This window comes from Salmo trutta, chromosome 29, assembly GCF_901001165.1.
Source record: "Salmo trutta chromosome 29, fSalTru1.1, whole genome shotgun sequence".
Lineage (NCBI taxonomy): Eukaryota > Metazoa > Chordata > Actinopteri > Salmoniformes > Salmonidae > Salmo > Salmo trutta.
In genome coordinates this window covers 22,341,572-22,359,811 of record NC_042985.1, presented here as the reverse complement: position 1 = coordinate 22,359,811, position 18,240 = coordinate 22,341,572, and positions in this window count along the sequence as shown.

The following is an 18,240-nucleotide window of genomic DNA, read 5'->3' as shown; positions in this document are numbered from 1 at the left end:
TGTCTACAAAGGATCGGAAGACTGATGGAGCATTCATCAACCCGTACGGCATGATGAGGTACTCATAATGCCCTGAGGTGGTACTAAACGCCGTCTTCCACTCGTCTCCCTCCCGGATATGCACCAGGATGTATGCGCTCCTGAGATCCAGTTTAGTGAAGAAGTGTGCCCCATGCATTGACTCAATCGCCGTGGCGATGAGAGGTAGCGGGTAACTGTACCTCACCGTGATTTGATTGAGACCTTGATAGTCAATGCACGGGTGCAGACCTACCCCCTTCTTCTTCACAAAAAATAAATTTGAGTAGGCGGGTGAAGTGGAGGACCGAATGTACCCCTGACGCAGGGATTCAGAGACATATGTCTCCATAGCCGCCGTCTCCGCTTACGATGGGATACACATGACTCCTGGGAAGTGCAGCGTCTACCAGGAGATTTATCGCACAATCCCCCCGTCGATGGGGTGGTTCTTTTTACAGAAGGCGAGAGCCAAATCGGCATATTCTGGGGGGATGCGCACGGTGGAGACCTCGTCTGGACTTTCCACTGTGGAAGCACCAACGGAAACCCCTACACACCTCCCCGAGCACTCTCGCGACCACCCCGTGAGAGCCCTGTGTTGCCATGAAATGGTGGGGTCTTGATGAGCTAACCAGGGAAGGCCTAGTACCACGGGAAACACAGGAGAGTCAATGAGGAAGAGACTGATTCTCTCCTCGTGACCCCCCAGTGTCATCATGGCCAGGGAGACCCTAATGGTCGACTATTCAGAGCGTGTCCTGGGAAAGGTCTAACCACAGGAATATCCCTAAACTAAGGGATATATACCAGGAGCTGTGCCATTCGGCGGACGTCGTGACAGTTACACAGACGGGGGCCTAATGATCAGCTAACCACAGAGGAAAAAACACCAGCATAAAAAACATCAGCATAAAAAACAGTGTCAATATGGGCGTGTGCTTTATGACGCCTTTCCCCCCTTCAGAGCCAAGGCATTGAGTGGATAATGACTTTCACTGGGAAAGGACCTAAAGTTAAACCCTACCCAGCTGCAGTGAAATATGGTAATTTATTCAACTGAAATGTGTCTTCCGCGTTTAACCCAACCCCTCTGAATCAAAAGAGGTGCAGAGGGAAGCCTTAATCGACATCCACGTCTTCGGCGCCTGGGGAACAATGGGCTAACTGCCTTGCTCAGGGGTAGAATGTCAGATTTTTACCTTGTGCTAATGGCGATGAGGATAGTGAACAGATCTCTGTTTGTTGTTTCTCAACATCTCTATTGTATCAACCTCTGGTTTAGAATTGAAGTGTAGATACGATTGTAAACACGTCACTTTACATACCTGTCCTGGAACACCAGGTGTAAATGTCATGTCAGACCTACAGTGTGTTCCAGGGGTACGCGCAATGCCGTCGGGGGTACGCCAAATAAAAATGTGATCCACATTTAAAAAAAACATAATAACGTTTTATAGATATATTTTTTTCTTCACATTTTCTTCACATTCCATTTAGTAAGGCCGGCGTGCATAGAGACACATACCAGCTCTGCTGGTAGTACTGCTACTACCAGCAGTACTACACCTGCACCTGTCGACGACACAAGTTGTTCTGCTTCCACGAGCACATCCAATGCTAGCATCAGTAATTCCACATATGTTGTTAGCCCAGCTAGCATGGACACTGACAGTTGTGAATCTGATGCAGCCGAAGAGCTACTGCCCCCTTACCCGGGAAAATACTGAAAAACAGACAGGGACGTTGGACCATCAAAGAGGCACAAATATGATGAGAACATAATTGATTTGGGGTTCACTTATATTGGGAGTAGTGCCTCTCCTCAGCCACAGTGTGTTATATGTGCAAAAGTACTATCTCACAACTTGATGAAACCCTTACCCTTGCGCAGACATTTAGAAACAAAACATGCCAATTTGAAAAATAAGTTTTTTGAACGAGAATTAAGACGACTTTCAAGTAGTAAGACATGTATCAAAGAAACCATACCATTAATAAGAAGGGGCTTTAAGCGTCTAATATGGTGAGCTACCGAGTGGCTAGGACAGGCAAGCCCCATACTATTGTGGAGGACTTCATTCTTCCTGCTGCCGCAGATATGGCTGGGACAATGCTTGGGGAAAGCCCCAAAAAACGATACAGACAATGCCTTCATCAAACAACACTGTTTCACGGAGCATCAGTGACATGGCAGGAGATGTTTTGAAACAATTACTGCTTCGCATATAAGCCAGTGAATTATATGCATTACAGCTGGATGAGTCAACAGACGTGGCGGGCCTGGCACAGCTCCTGGTATATGTCCGTTACATTTACAGGGGGTCAATTAAGGAAGACATCCTCTTCTGCAAACCACTGGAAACCAGGACAACAGGAGAGGATATTTTTTAAGTACTGGACAGCTTTGTGACATCAAATGGACTTTGGTGGTCAAGACAAGGAAACATAGTGGAGTGGTAATGCGCGTGCAAGCAGTTGCTCCCGATGCCACTTGGGTACACTGCAGCATCCACCGAGAGGCTCTTGCTGCCAAGGGAATGCCTGACAGCTTGAAAGACTTTTTGGACACTACAGTGAAAATGGTTCACTTTGTTAAAGCAAGGCCCCTGAACTCATGTGTATTTTCTGCGCTATGCAATGATATGGGCAGCGACCATGTAACGCTTTTACAACATACAAAAGTGTGCTGGTTATCAAGGGGCAAAGTATTAACATGTTTGATGAACTGAGAGATGAGCTTAAAGTTTTCTTTAATGTCCATCATTTTCACTTGTCTAACTGCTTGCATGATGACGAGTTTCTCACACGACAGGCCTATCTGGGTGATATTATTTCTCGCCTGAATGATCTGAATCGAGGACTACAGGGACTCTCCGCAACTATATTCAATGAGCGGGACAAAATTGAGGCTATTATTAAGAGGTTGGAGCTCTTCTCTGTCTGCATTAACAAGGACAACACACAGGTCTTTCCATTATTGTATGATTTTGTAGTGTGCAAATGAACTCAAGTTGACGGACAATGTCAAATGTGTTATAGCGAAGCACCTGAGTGAGTTGGGTGCGCATTACGCAGGTACTTTCCTGAAACGGATGACACAAACAACTGGATTATTTATCCCTTTCATGCTCTGCCTCCGGTCCACTTATCGATATCTGAACAAGAGAGCCTCATCAAAATTGCTACAAGCAGTTCTGTAAAAATGTAATTTAATCAGAAGCCACTGCCCGATTTGTGGATTGGGCTGCACTCAGAGTATCCTGTCTTGGAAAATCGCGCTGTTAAAACCTCTTATGGCTAGGGGGCAGTATTTTCACGGCTGGATAAAAAACGTACCCGATTTAATCTGATTATTAGTCCTGCCCAGAAACTGGAATATGCATATAATTAATAGCTTTGGAGAGAAAACACTCCAAAGTTTCTGAAACTGTTTGAATGGTGTCTGTGAGTATAACAGAACTCCTATGGCAGGCAAAAACCTGAGATGCTTCTGTTCAGGAAGTACCCTGTCTGAACATTTCTTGCCCTTCTTTATTATCTCTATCGTTTACAAAGGATCTCTGCTCTTACGTGACACTTCGCACGTCTCCAATGAGGTCTCATAGCCCGGGAAAAACAGGAATGACGTAATTCAAAGCCCTGGCTGAAACAAAGGAGAGCAAAAGCTAAGTGGTCACTCAATGGACTAAGCCTTAGGCGCGTGACACGCCCCGCCCCCGGCTTTCGGTTTTTTCCTCAGTTTACAGACAGGCAGATTCCCGGTCGGAATATTATCGCTTCTCTACGAGATAAATTGCATAAAAATTGGTTTTAAACAGCGGTTGACATGCTTCGAAGTACGGTAATGGAATATTTAGAATTTTTTTGTCATATTTTGCGTCATGCTCGTGGCCGAGATTTAGCGTTGGGATAGTGTCTAGAACTCACGAACAATCTTGATGGAACATAACGATGGATTATTTGGGACCAAACCAACATTTGTTATTGAAGTAGAAGTCCTGGCAGTGTATTCTGACGAAGAACAAGCAAGGTAAGAACATTTTTCTTATAGGAAATGTGATTTTGGTGAAGGCTAAACTTGCAGGGTGTCTAAATAGCTAGCCCTGTAATGCCGGGCTATGTACTTAGATTATTGCAAAATGTGCTTCATCCGAAAAGCTATTTTAAAATCGGACATATCGAGTGCATAGAGGAGTTCTGTATCTATAATTCTTAAAATAATTGTTATGCTTTTTGTGAACGTTTATCGTGAGTAATTTAGTAAAATCACCGGAAGTGTTCGGTGGGAATGCTAGTTCTGAACGTCACATGCTAATGTAAAAAGCTGGTTTTTGATATAAATATGAACTTGATTGAACAGACATGCATGTATTGTATAACATAATGTCCTAGGTGTGTCATCTGATGAAGATCATCAAAGGTTAGTGCTGCATTTAGCTATGGTTTGGGTTTATGTGACATGATATGCTAGCTTGAAAAATGGGTGTCTGAATATTTCTGGCTGGGTACTCTGCTGACATATTCTAATGTTTTGCTTTCGCTGTAAAGCCTTTTTGAAATCGGACAGTTTGGTTAGATAAAGGAGAGTCTTGTCTTTAAATAGCTGTAAAATAGTCATATGTTTGAAAAATGGAAGTTTTCGATTTTAGAGGAGTTTGAATTTCGCGCCCCGCCCATCATTGGATATTGGAGCAATCGTTCCGCTAGCGGAACGTGTAGATGTAAGAGGTTTTAAGACACTGATGACCTTTGCAACCACGTACCTATGTGAGAGTGGATTATTGGGCCCTCACTAGAATGAAAACTATATACAGGCACAGACTGTGTGTGGAAAATGATTTAAGACTGAGACTCTCTCCAATACAACCCAACATTGCAGAGTTATGAGCGTCCTTTCAAGCACACCCTTCTCATTAAGCTGTGGTGACTTATTCACAATTTTCGATGAACAAATAAGGTTTTACATGTAAGATGGTTAAATAAAGAGCAAAATTATAGATTGTTATTATATTATTATTTGTGCCCCGGTCATATGAGAGCTCTTTGTCACTTCCCACAAGTTGTGTTGGGACAAAAAAATCACTCATTCTTATGTTTAATACATTTATTGTATAGTGTGTGTGGCAGGCTTACAATGATGGCAAAAAACAACATTTGAGAGTGTGCTGACCCTGGTGCTAGAGGGGCTATGCAGCTGGAGGTTGAATGTTTGAAGAGGTACGGGACTATAAAAGTTTGGGAACCACTGGTGTAGAGAATCATTGTACAATTTCAACCGCTGTTAAATATCTTTTCAATAACCAAAATTATCGTATTTTCAGCTGTTTGAAGCTGGTGTACGAAACCGAAAGACTCAAAAACAAGAATAAAAAATAGCACATATAATGGATCTACCACTTATCAGACTTGCTTTCAATGACAATGACAGATCTATAACTCACAATGTCTATGTGCAGTTGGTCGGGTCAGCCCAGAGTGCTACATATTGCACCTTTAAACTTCTGTTACATACACACAGTTTATGGCTCTCAGGACCTAAAATGCATCCCTCCCAAATGCCACCACTGCCACCCTCTCGCCCTCAAATTCCATCCCTCAGATGTTGCTCTTAGGTTTTGGAGGGGGAGGGATGTCATTGTGGCTCAGCGTATCGCAAGATGTGGTAAATGTGGCATATTTTGATTATCTCACACACCTACTTTTCATCTGTTTCACATCAAATGGGTGAGGGTATATTAGAAAAACTTACAAAGAAGGATTCCATATATATTTATATTAATTTGGCCCATTTTAAGGTGATATTTAATTTAAGTTTGGAAAGGCTGGTAAACAGCATTAATAGTCAAGTTTGTTTAAAAAGAACCACGAAAGAAGCCAGTCCAAAGGAATTTAAACTATTCAAAAACTTTAAGGAAATGAACGCCCCAAAAAGTTTGATTAGACTTTTTCTATACAAAAGACAAGTCATACATTTAAAAAGCACTAGACAAAGGGCCTTTAGATACCTGAATGGATACAATAGACATCCAGAGCGCAGTATAGTACATGCCAATCTGTAGTAGGGTAATTACATGTCATATTGAACGTTTGGAAAGTAGATAATAAATGTGTGAGCTTGCAGATGGGGGTAAACCACCGGTCTACAAAGCTAAAGCTTCAAGGTTTGTGCCCACTTTGGCGATAAACTCAGCAAAAAAAGAAACGTCCTCTCATTGTCAACTGTGTTTATTTTTAGCAAACTTAACATGTGCAAATATTTGTATCAACATAACAAGATTCAACAACTGAGACATAAACTGAACAAGTTCCACAAACATGTGACTAACAAATTTAATAATGTGTCCCTGAACAAAGGAGGAGGGGGGGGGGGGGGGGTCAAAATCAAAAGTAACAGTCAGTATCTGGTGTGGCCACCAGTAAGTACAGCAGTGCATCTCCTCCTCATGACCTGCACCAGATGTGCCAGACCTTGCTGTGAGATGTTACCCGACTCTTCCACCAAGGCACGTGCAACTTCCCGGACATCTGGGGGGAATGGCCCTAGCCCCCACCCTCCGATCCAACAGATCCCAGACGTGCTCAATGGGATTGAGATCCGGGCTCTTCGCTGGCCATAGCAAAACACTGACATTCCTGTCTTGCAGGAAATCACACACAGAACGAGCAGTATGGCTGGTGGCATTGTCATGCTGGAGGGTCATATCAGGATGAGCCTGCAGGAAGGCTACCACATGAGGGAGGAGGATGTCTTCCCTGTAACACACAGCTTTGTGATTGCCTGCAATGACAACAGGCTCAGTCCGATGATGCTGTGACACACCGCCCCAGACCATGACGGACCCTCCACCTCCAAATCAATCCTGCTCCAGAGTACAGGCCTCGGTGTAACGCTCATTCCTTCGGGGATAAACGCGAATCCGACCATCACCCCTGGTGAGACAAAACCCGCGACTTGTCAGAGAAGAGCACTTTTTGCCAGTCCTGTCTGGTCCAGAGACGGTGGGTTTGTACCCATAGGCGACGTTGTTGCCGGTGATGTCTGGTGAGGACCTGCCTTACAACAGGCCTACAAGCCCTCAGTCCAGCCTCTCTCAGTCTATTGCGGACAGTCTGAACACTGAAGGAGGGATTGTGCATTCCTGGTGTAACTCGGGCAGTTGTTGTTGCCATCCTGTACTTGTCCCGCAGGTGGGATGTTCGAATGTACTGATCCTGTGCAGGTGTTGCCACTGCGAGGATGATCAGCTGTCCATCCTGTCTCCCTGTAGCGCTGTCTTAGGCGTCTCACAGTACGGACATCGCAATTTATTGCCCTGGCCACATCTGCAGTCCTCATACCTCCTTGCAGCATGCCCAAGGCACGTTCACGCAGATGAGCAGGGACCCTGGGCATCTTTCTTTTTGTGTTTTTCAGAGTCAGTAGAAAGTCCTCTTTAGTGTCTTAAGTTTTCATAACTATGACCTTAATTGCCTACCGTCTGGAAGCTGTTAGTGTCTTAACGACCGTTCCACAGATGCATGTTCATTAATTGATTATGGTTCATTGAACAAGCATGGGAACAATTGTTTAAACCCTTTACAATGAAGATCTGTGAAGTTATTTGGATTTTTAGGAATTATCTTTGAAAGACAGGGTTCTGAAAAAGGGATGTTTCTTTTTTTCGCTGAGTTTATTACGTTTTATTTTCGCTTCGACAAACTGTACATTAAATCATATTCATATACACACATGCACACACACAAGCCTCCTCAAAAGTTATTCATAAATCTCAACCCCTCTGTCCACTCCATAAAGATATTTATCCGATAGGCCCGGCTAAGGAAGCTCTAGATTGCAACACAAACTCTTTTTCCATTTGTCCATGCCCATATTCAGCAGCTTTGTTAATATCTCTTAAAGATCGTAATTTCTATCACTAACAATGTCTCTTGGGGCTATGGACCTCATATATAACCTGTCAGAAAGCTGTCAATCAAATCTCTGGCAGCAGTGAGGCAAAGCCCACACGCTGTTATCACCAATCAGGTCAGTAGAGGTGCTGCCACCACTGGAGATTGGAACACTGAGAAGTGGGTGTGGCTGCTGATAGGATAGTTGGTGTCTCTCCCCATTTGATTGGATGGAAGAGGTGTGAGCCAGAGGATCCGCTTCATAGTGAAATATGGCCATCTCTGACCCCGTTAAGGAGATTACTACAGAGAAACGTCTGTTAGAAAAAAATGACTCATCCCAGATAAAGAGAGCGAGATGAGATGTTGGCGTAATGACCCAATGCCATAAATTGGGTTGTGTGTGTGTGTGTGTGTGTGTGTGTGTGACCACCATTAGAAAACTGAAAATCACAACCATCGATCATTTACAGCATCTTTCACTCCATTCTCGGTCCCCCTCACTCGTATGTTCTTGAATCAATAACCAAATAATGTTGCTCCCTATCAACTACCAGGTCTAGCCACAATGTCTTCTGAAAGTATTCACACCCCTTGACTTATTCCACATTTTGTGTTACAGCCTCTGAATTCAAAATATGTATTTTTAAATATCACCCATCTACACGCAATACCCCATAATGACTAACATGAAAATATGTTTTTAGAAATGTTTGCAAATTTATTGAAAATTAAATACAATAATATCTTCTTTAAATAAGTATTCACAGAACTGAGTCAATGCGTGTTAGAATTACCTTTGGCAGCAATTACAGGTGTGAGTCTTTCTGGGTATGCTCTAAAAGTATACACCTGGATTGTACAATATTTGCACATCATTCTTTTTAACATTCTTCAAACTCTGTGAAGTTGGTTGTTGGTCATTGCTAGGCAGCCATTTTCAAGTCTTGCCATAGATTTCTAAGTCAAAACTGTAACTAGGCCACTCAAGAACATTCAATGTCGTCTTGGTAAGCAACTCCAGCGTATATTTGGCCATGTGTTTTAGGTTATTTTAGGTTATTTGTCTCCCAGTGTCTGTTGGAAAGAAGACTGAATCAGGTTTTCCTCTAGGATTTTGCCTGTGCTCAGATCTATTCCATTTATTTTTATCCCAAAAAATCTCCCTAGCCCTTGCCAATGACAAACATACCCATATCATGATGCAGCAACCACCATGCTTGGAAATATGAAAAGTGGTACTCAGTGATGTGTTTTGTTCGATTAGCCCCAAACAACACTTTATGTTCAGGACATGAAGTAAAAAAAATTGGCAAATGTTTAGCTTTTTTTGTCTAACTTATTGCAAACAGGATGCATGGTTTGGAGAAGAAAATAAATCTGTACAGGCTTCTTTCTTTTCACTCTGTAATTTAGGGTAGTATTGTGGAGTAACTATTTATTTCTTTTTATTTAACCCTTATTTTACCAGGTAAGTTGACTGAGAACACATTCTCATTTACAGCAACGACCTGGGGAATAGTTACAGGGGGGAGGAGCCAATTGTTAACTGGGGATGATTAAGTGACCGTGATGGTATGAGGGCCAGATTGGGAATTTAGCCAGGACACCGGGGTTAATACCCCTACTCTTACAGTAAGTGCCATGGGATCTTTAGTGACCACAGAGAGCCAGGACACCCATTTAACGTCCCATCCGAAAGACGGCACGTTACATAGGGCAATGTCCTCCAATCACTGCCCTGAGGCATTGGGATATTGTTTTAGACCAGTGGAAAGAGTGCCTCTTACTGGCCCTCCAACACCACTTCCAGCAGCATCAGGTATCCCATCTAGGGAACAACTAGGACGAACCATGCGTGGCTTCAGAAGCAAGCCAGCAGCGGGATGTAGGGTGGTATGCTGCTAGCCAATGTTGTTGACCCAGCTTTAGTTTTCTCCTTTCACAGCCATTAACTCTTGCATCTAGACGTTCCGCTAGCGGAACGCCTCGCCAAATATCCAATGGAAGAACGAGGCGCGAAATACAAATACCTAAAAAATTCATTCATTTCACATTTTCAACCATACAACTATTTTACACCATTTGAAGATAAGACTCGTTAATCCAACCACATTGTCCGATTTCAAAAATACTTTACAGCGAAAGCAAAACATTAGATTATGTTAGGAGAGTACACAGCCAAAAATAATCACACAGCCATTTTCAAAGCAAGCATATATGTCACAAAAACCCAAAACACAGCTAAATGCAGCACTAACCTTTGATGATCTTCATCAGATGACACTCCTAGGACATTATGTTATGCATGTTTTGTTCAATCAAGTTCATATTTAGATCAAAAACAGCAATTTACTTTAGCATGTGATGTTAAGAAATCGTATTCCCACCCAAAACTTCCGGTGAATTTACTAAATTACTCATGATAAACATTGACAAAATACATAACAATTATTTTAAGAATTATAGATACAGAACTCCTTTATGCAATCGCTATGTCAGATTTTAAAATAGCTTTTCGGCGAAAGCACATTTTGCAATATTCTGAGTACATAGCTCAGCCATCACCGCTAGCTATTTTGACATCCGCCAAGTTCAGGGCTCACTAAACTCAGAATTAGTATTAGAAAAATTGTATTACCTTTGCTGTTCTTCGTCAGAATGCACTCCCAGGACTGTTACTTCCACAACAAATGTTGTTTTTGTTCCAAATAATCCATAGTTATGTCCAAATACCCCCGTTTTGTTCATGCGTTCAGGTCACTATCCAAAGGGTAACGCGCGAGCGCATTTCCAGACAAAAAAAATCAAAATGTTCCATTACTGTACTTAGAAGCTTGTCAAATGCTGTTTAAAATCTATTTTTATTCTATTTTTCTCATAAAATAGCGATAATATTCCAACCGGACAATGCTCTATTCATTCAAAGAGGAAAAGAAAAAATGCCGTGATCTCGTGAACGCGCACCTCCAATCTCTTTGTCACCAGCCAGTCCACTGACAAACTGAGCTGTTATTATCTGCCCAGAGACAGGAGACGCCTCAATCCGGTTTCTGAAGGCTTTAGAGAGCCAATGGAAGCCTTAGAAAGTGTCACGTAACAGCTCAGATACTGTAGTTTTGATAGAGAAGGAAAAGAAGGTCTACAAATTCGTAGTCAGGCCACTTCCTGCTTGGAATCTTCTCAGGTTTTTGCCTGCCATATGAGTTCTGTTATACTCACAGACACCATTCAAATAGTTTTAGAAACTTTAGAGTGTTTGTTATCCAAATCTACTAATAATATGCATATTCTCGTTTCTGGGCAAGAGTAAAAACCAGTTTAAATCGGGTACATTTTTTTCATCCGGCCGTGAAAATACTTCCCCCTATCCCAAACAGGTTAAACTCTGTAACTGTTTTAAAGTCACCATTGGCCTCATGGTGAAATCCCTGAGCGGTTTCCTTCCTCTCCGGCAACTGAGTTAGGTAGGACCCCTGTATCTTTGTAGTGACTGGGGGTATTGATACACCCTCCAAAGAGTAATTAATAACTTCACCATGCTCAAAGGAATATTATATGTCAGATTTTTTTTTTTACCTATCTACCAGTAAGTGCCCTTCTTTCCGAGGCATTGGAAAACCTCCCTGGTCATTGTGGTTGAATCTGGGTTTGAAATTCACTGCTCAACCGAGAGACCTTACAGATAATTGTATGTGTGGGGTGCAGAGATGAGGTAGTCATTAAAACCATGTTAGACACTATTATTGCCCACAGAGTAAGTCCATGCATCTTATCATGTGAATTGCTATGCACATTTTTACTCTTGAACTTATTTAGGCTTGCCATAACAAAGGGGTTGAATATGTATTGACTCAAGAAATCTCAGCTTTTCATTTTTGTGTTATGGGGTCTTATGTAGGCCAGTGACACAATCTCAATTTAATACATTTTAAATTCAGGCTGTAACACAACAACATGTGGAAAAAGTAAAGGGGTGTCAATACTTCCTGAAGGCAGTCCCAGGTACATGTGTAGATCAACAGCCTACATCATCATGTGTGAGTGTCTGATGAGGAATCCAGTCACGCAGTGTCCTTGGCTCTTGTCAGGGACAATCTTTCATTAAATATTTTTCCTTAAAGATTACTTTTTGCAGGGGCACTGGCCCTCTAATACCATCCACTATTTAAGTAGGACTAAAGGGCATTGTGTTTCAGTGCACTGTCATGTTAAAACATGCACACACAAAAACACATACAAATGCATACAAACACACACACATCTTGTCACGATACCAGAATTTTGACTTTGATACCGATATCAGGTTTAGTATCATGACACTCGATGCCATCATGATACTCAATACCAAAACGATACCATGGCAAAACAAGGCGTATTAGCCAAAGTCACAGAATGGCACTTGATCTAGACAAATAAACTCAGCCACTACTCTGTTCAATCGTTGGGCATTTTTTTAGTTCAATATTTTTTACATTTGACGTACATTTTCTTCAGAGACAGCCATGTATGCATTTAATACATTTTTACCAGTCTATCTATATGACAACATAATAGTAATCATTTATTTAAATGGTAAATCTCTATTGATTAACCATTGAGCTTGTTTTCACTTATTTCATGTGGCTACAGATGACAAACAATCTGTTTCCCTTCCATTTTGGCTTAATTTATTTTACCGATCAACAACATTTGCGTAGAAGTAGCAATCTCTTATTTTATAAAAGTACACACTGTCTCTTTAAGACCCAGTATTTACATAATTCATGAGGAGGCACATGCCCACACAGTTGAGTTTGGTGAGAAAGCGAGAGAGAGACATGGGAAAACGAATGGGACACAGACGAATGGGAAAAGTATCTTTGGACTTGAGGGAGAGGAATGGGAAAAGTATCTTTGGACTTGAGGGAGAGACAATTAAGTAAATTAATAAAGTTTTTGGTGACAATCAGCTTGAAATCAACATATTTTCCGTAATGGTTTGCATATTAACACAAACCAAGTACTAGGGTAGTGAATTGATGCTAGCTTTTAATTTTAAAGTGTTCTAGCCTGTTTGGACATTGTTTTGCGAACAGTAATTAACAGTTTCAAAATGTCTACATGCCGTGTTTCATGATTCAAGTGTTAACTTCTGTGCAGCATGAGTGGAGAGTTAACAATGTTGCAGTCCAGGCTCCCAGTGCTCTACCAATGAGTAAGTGGAGCGGGCAAGAGGCATGCATGGTGCACTTGCACTATAAAGGGGCTGCACTGATAGACAGACTTGATCGTCTCAATCATAGTACAACGTGAGACACATTTGACAGAAGTACTGAAGGTAAAAAAAAAAAAATCTAGTACCAAACTGTTTTTTTGATGTTCTAGTATCGAAAAAATGCCGAAGTTTCAGTATAACGTGCAAAACTATCACACACACACACACACACAGTCTACAGTCTGTGTCACGGTTGTCGTCGGTGAATGAGGACCAAAATGCAGCAGGTACGTGTATGCTCATTTTGACTTTTATTTAACAATCAAAAGAACACTCCAAAACAAACAAACCACGAAAACGAACGAACAACAAAACAGTCTAGCAAAGCCTAGGGCTGAACACAGAACAATCACCCACAACATCAAACACAAACACACCCTCATATATGGGACTCTCAATCAAAGGCAGATAGACAACACCTGCCTTCAACTGAGAGACCCAACCCCAATTTACCAGACATAGAAACAGACATACTAGACTAGACATAGAATACCAGAACACCAAACAGTACCCAAAAACCCCGGAATACTTAAACCAAATGCCCTTCAACAAAAACACACCACCCCGAACCACATAAAACAAATACCCTCTGTCACGTCCTGACCAAACTACAATACTAATTAACCCTATACTGGCCAGGACGTGACAGTCTGAATAGTATTTATATGGCTCTCTATTTTTGTCATGACTCTGGTCTGGAAATTACAACATTAAGATCGGCCCTTTTATTGACAAAATAAACAGAGGCGGAGAGAGAGACAACGCAGTGTAAAGCATTTTAACAAGCAGGAAATACAGACAAACAGGGCCCTGGCCACAGGTTGCTGTAAAGAGCCTTATTACAGCCTAGTAGGTAATGAACCCACATACCTTTGCCATTTCAACAATGGCAAAGGAGTCATTTTTAATAAGTGATGAATTAGGCCAGTGCAAGAGCACGGCTAAGGAGATGTGTAAATCTGAATCCAGTGTAAAACCAATTGTGACTTTTTTTTCTCATCGCTTGTTTGGTTTTCTTTCCCTCATTTATTATTTCTCACCAAGTCTTGATGGAGAAAGAATTAGGTCCCTGGTGACTGTTGCTAAGGAAGAGATAGCTATAGTTGAGGAACATCTCTCACTGAGTCAAGTCAACTCTCTGCTCTTTCTCTCCCTCACTCCGTCTGTCACTCTCACTTTCTCTCACAGTTGTGGATGTGAGTGTGCTGCATAGTAATTGCAGGCATTATTATTTCTCATTATCAGTTCAGACACTCATGGCTACCAGTTGCAATGCCGTCTCATTTCTGCTGACTGATCATGAATAGAAACAGAGACGTTGGTATTAATTGAAATATTCACCTGGCATTATCTCACCAGAGACGTACTATCTTATACACATCACTTAATGAGCATGTTCAACAGTGGATTGATTTAGCACAAATAATACTTTATCTGTATCAGTGATAGCACAGAGGAACTAGGCCTACACATGGGAGCTTCCTAGCAAGTAGGACTGGTCGCAATGTTCCATCTAATGTTTTTTGACTGAGAAAATGTCAGTTCTTGTCAGAGGAAACTTGAATGTTGCGAGCATTCTGTGCAACTTGAAGCACACATACACTTTGAAAACATGCTGTACCCACTTTAAGTTACAGTTTTATACAGTGGCCAATAGACTATTGTGGCTATTTGAGTATAATGTAAGCCTCTCAGAGTGGCCTATCAACAAAACCAACAGAGGAAATGCCATAACATTTTCCAATGTAAATAGCTATGGACTTCTACGATAGCCTACAATAGCCTATACCAGGAACGTTGATAGGTGTGGGGGCCACAAAAAATCTGAACTCATCATGAGGGGACGCAGCCCACCTCTTGACAGAGCCAATTTTATGCAAATTTGCCATGGGGCGCAGAGAAAATGTTTCAGTTGCAAAGCAAGTTTGCGGCAAAACGTTGTTGTATTGTGTTATATGATGCAAGAAACCACTTTACAAAATAAAATACATTATTATAATTGTTACCATACAACAAATCAGACAAAAATCTATGCTACCCTCTGCCTATTGGCTTATTTATATATGCAATCCAGTCTCAAAATACATCACCGCCTATTAATCACAAAAAAAGCTCTTTACCTGACTTGCTTTTCAAAGATAGATATGTACACGTTTTGTGCTCTTCCAGGAAGCAATCACTCCCCCATTGCTGACCACGTTGATATTGTGGACATGGATTGGTTTTAAAAAAAACTGACACTGAACAGGAAAACGTAATTTGCAAGTTGTGCAAGCAGTCTCTAGTTGCAAAGGAGGAAACACAATAAACCTGTTATTTTTCTTCTTCCATGGTATAATGACGTTCACACAAATTGCATGTGCATTCCGCCACCCTCTGTACGTCTAGCTAGTGTACTTGAGAAAAATAAATAAATAGTCCATTGCGGAAAAAGGTGGACACACACACACACAAATAGCTAAATCAAAAACAAATTCCACTCCCAGTTCAATCAAGATCACATCCCTACACAGGCTCAGGGGCCTGGGAGGGGGGAACAACTTCATTCAGTATTCCCTGCAATATGTAAACCATTTTCAAAACCTAAAAACTTTCAAGCCGCATATACAATTATTTCCAGTTTCTTGGAATTCTTGTTAGTTTGGACTGAACAATTAATCACATCGGAATAAACACCACAAGCTGCACCTTCTTTACGATCATCACATCAGTTTCTCTCAACTGTTAAATGACATTCTGAGTCTACACAGGCTGTAGGGCATCCACCACCATATCTTCAGCTCCACTCGCTCCATCTACCATTTCACACTCCTCCCTGTAGGAGACCTGCTGTACAGCCCTGACCCTTGCCACTTCAAACTCCTTTACACTTACAAGGCAGTCCCCACCACAAATGCAACACCGTCGTCCTTCTACACGTCATTATTCAGTATACTCCATACGCCTGCACACACTCGAAACATTGCCAAATCCTTTACATGATTTACTGTACACTGCAATGATTTTTTCCAGCGCATGCTTCACCATCTTCGACACCTCAAATGCATCTCCCAGATATGCTTCCTTAATCAACAAATGCATCCCAACAAGAAACAAAGAATTATCCGACATACACAGAGATCTATCCTCCACTCCAGTGGTTCCCAAACTTTTTATAGTCCTGTACCCCTTCAAACATTCAAACTCCAGCTGCATAGCCCCTCTAGCACCAGGGTCAGCGCACTCTCAAATGTTGTTTTTTGCCATCATTGTAAGCCTCCCACACACACTCTATATGATAAATGTATTAAACATAAGAATGAATGTGAGTTTTTGTCACAACCCGGTTCGTGGGAAGTGACAAAGAGTTCTTATAGGACCGGGGCACAAATAATAATATAATAATAATCTATAATTTTGCTCTTTATTTAACCATCCTACATATATAACTGTAAAATTGTGAACTACTCACCACAGCTTAATGAGAAAGGTGTGGTTGAAAGGATGCACATCACTCAACAAAGTTGGGTTGTATTGGAGAGAGTCTCAGTCTTAAATCATTTTCCACACACAGTCTGTGCCTGTATTTACTTTTCATTCTAGTGAGGGCCGAGAATCCACTCTCACATATGTACGTGGTTGCAAATTGAATCAGTGTCTTAACAGTGCGATTTTCCAAGGAAGGATACTCTGATCTCAGCCCAATACAGAAATCTGGCAGTGGCATCTTGATTAAAATTAATTTTCACAGAACCGCTTGTTGCAATTTCGATGAGGCTCTCTTGTTCAGATATCGATAAGTGGACTGGAGACAGGGTATGAAAGGGATAACGAATCCAGTTGTTTGTGTTGTCCGTTTCGGGAAAGTACCTACGTATTTGCACACCCAACTCACTCAGGTGCTTCGCTATATCACATTTGACAATGTCTGTAAGCTTGAGTTCATTTGCACACAAAAATCATACAATGATGGAAAGACCTGTCTGTTGTCCTTGTTAATGCAGACAGAGAGTCTGTAATCCTCGATTACAGTTCCTGTAGTCCCTGTAATCCTCGATTCAGATCATTCAGCTGATAAAGAACATCACCCAGATAGGCCTGTCGTGTGAGAAACTCGTCATCATGCAAGCGGTCAGGCAAGTGAAAATTATGGTCAGTAAAGAAAACTTTAACCTCATCTCAATAAAAAAAAAACGTGTCAATACTTTGCCCCTTGATAACCAGCGCACTTCTGTGTGTTGTAAAAGCGTTACATGGTCGCTGCCCATATCATTGCATAGCGCAGAAAATACACAAGAGTTCAGGGGCCTTGCTTTAACAAAGTTTTCACTGTAGTGCCCAAAATGTCTTTCAAGCTGTCAGGCATTCCCATGGCAGCAAGAGCCTCTCGGTGGATGCTGCAGTGTACCCAAGTGACATCGGGAGTAACTGCTTGCACGTGCATTACCACTCCACTATGTCTCCCTGTCTTGACCAACAAAGTCCATTTGATGTCACAAAGCTGTCCAGTACTTTAAAAAAATCCTCTCCTGTTTACCTGGTTTCCAGTGGTTTGCAGAAGAGGATGTCTTCCTTAATTGACCCCCCGTAAACATAACGGACATATATCAGGAGCTGTGCCAGGCCCGCCCCATATGTTGACTCATCCAGCTGTAATGCATAGAATTAACTGGCTTGTATGCGAAGCAGTAATTGTTTCAAAACATATCCTGCCATGTCACTGATGCGTTGTTTTTGGGGCTTTTCCCCCAGCATTGCCCCAGCCATATCCGTGGCAGCAGGAAGAATTAAGTCCTCCACAATAGCATGGGGCTTGCCTGTCCTAGCCACTCGGTAGCTCATCATATAAGATGCTTCTAGCCCCTTCTTATTAATGGTATCTGTTGCTTTTATACATGTCTTACTACTCAAAAGTCTTCTTAATTCTCGCTCAAAAATCTCTGGTGGCTTATTTTCCAAATTGGCATGTTTTGTTTCTAAATGTCTGCGCAAGAGTGAAGGTTTCATTGAGTTGTGAGATAGTACTTTTGCACATATAACACACTGTGGCTGAGGAATGTCACTGCTCCCACTAGAATTGAACCCCAAATCAA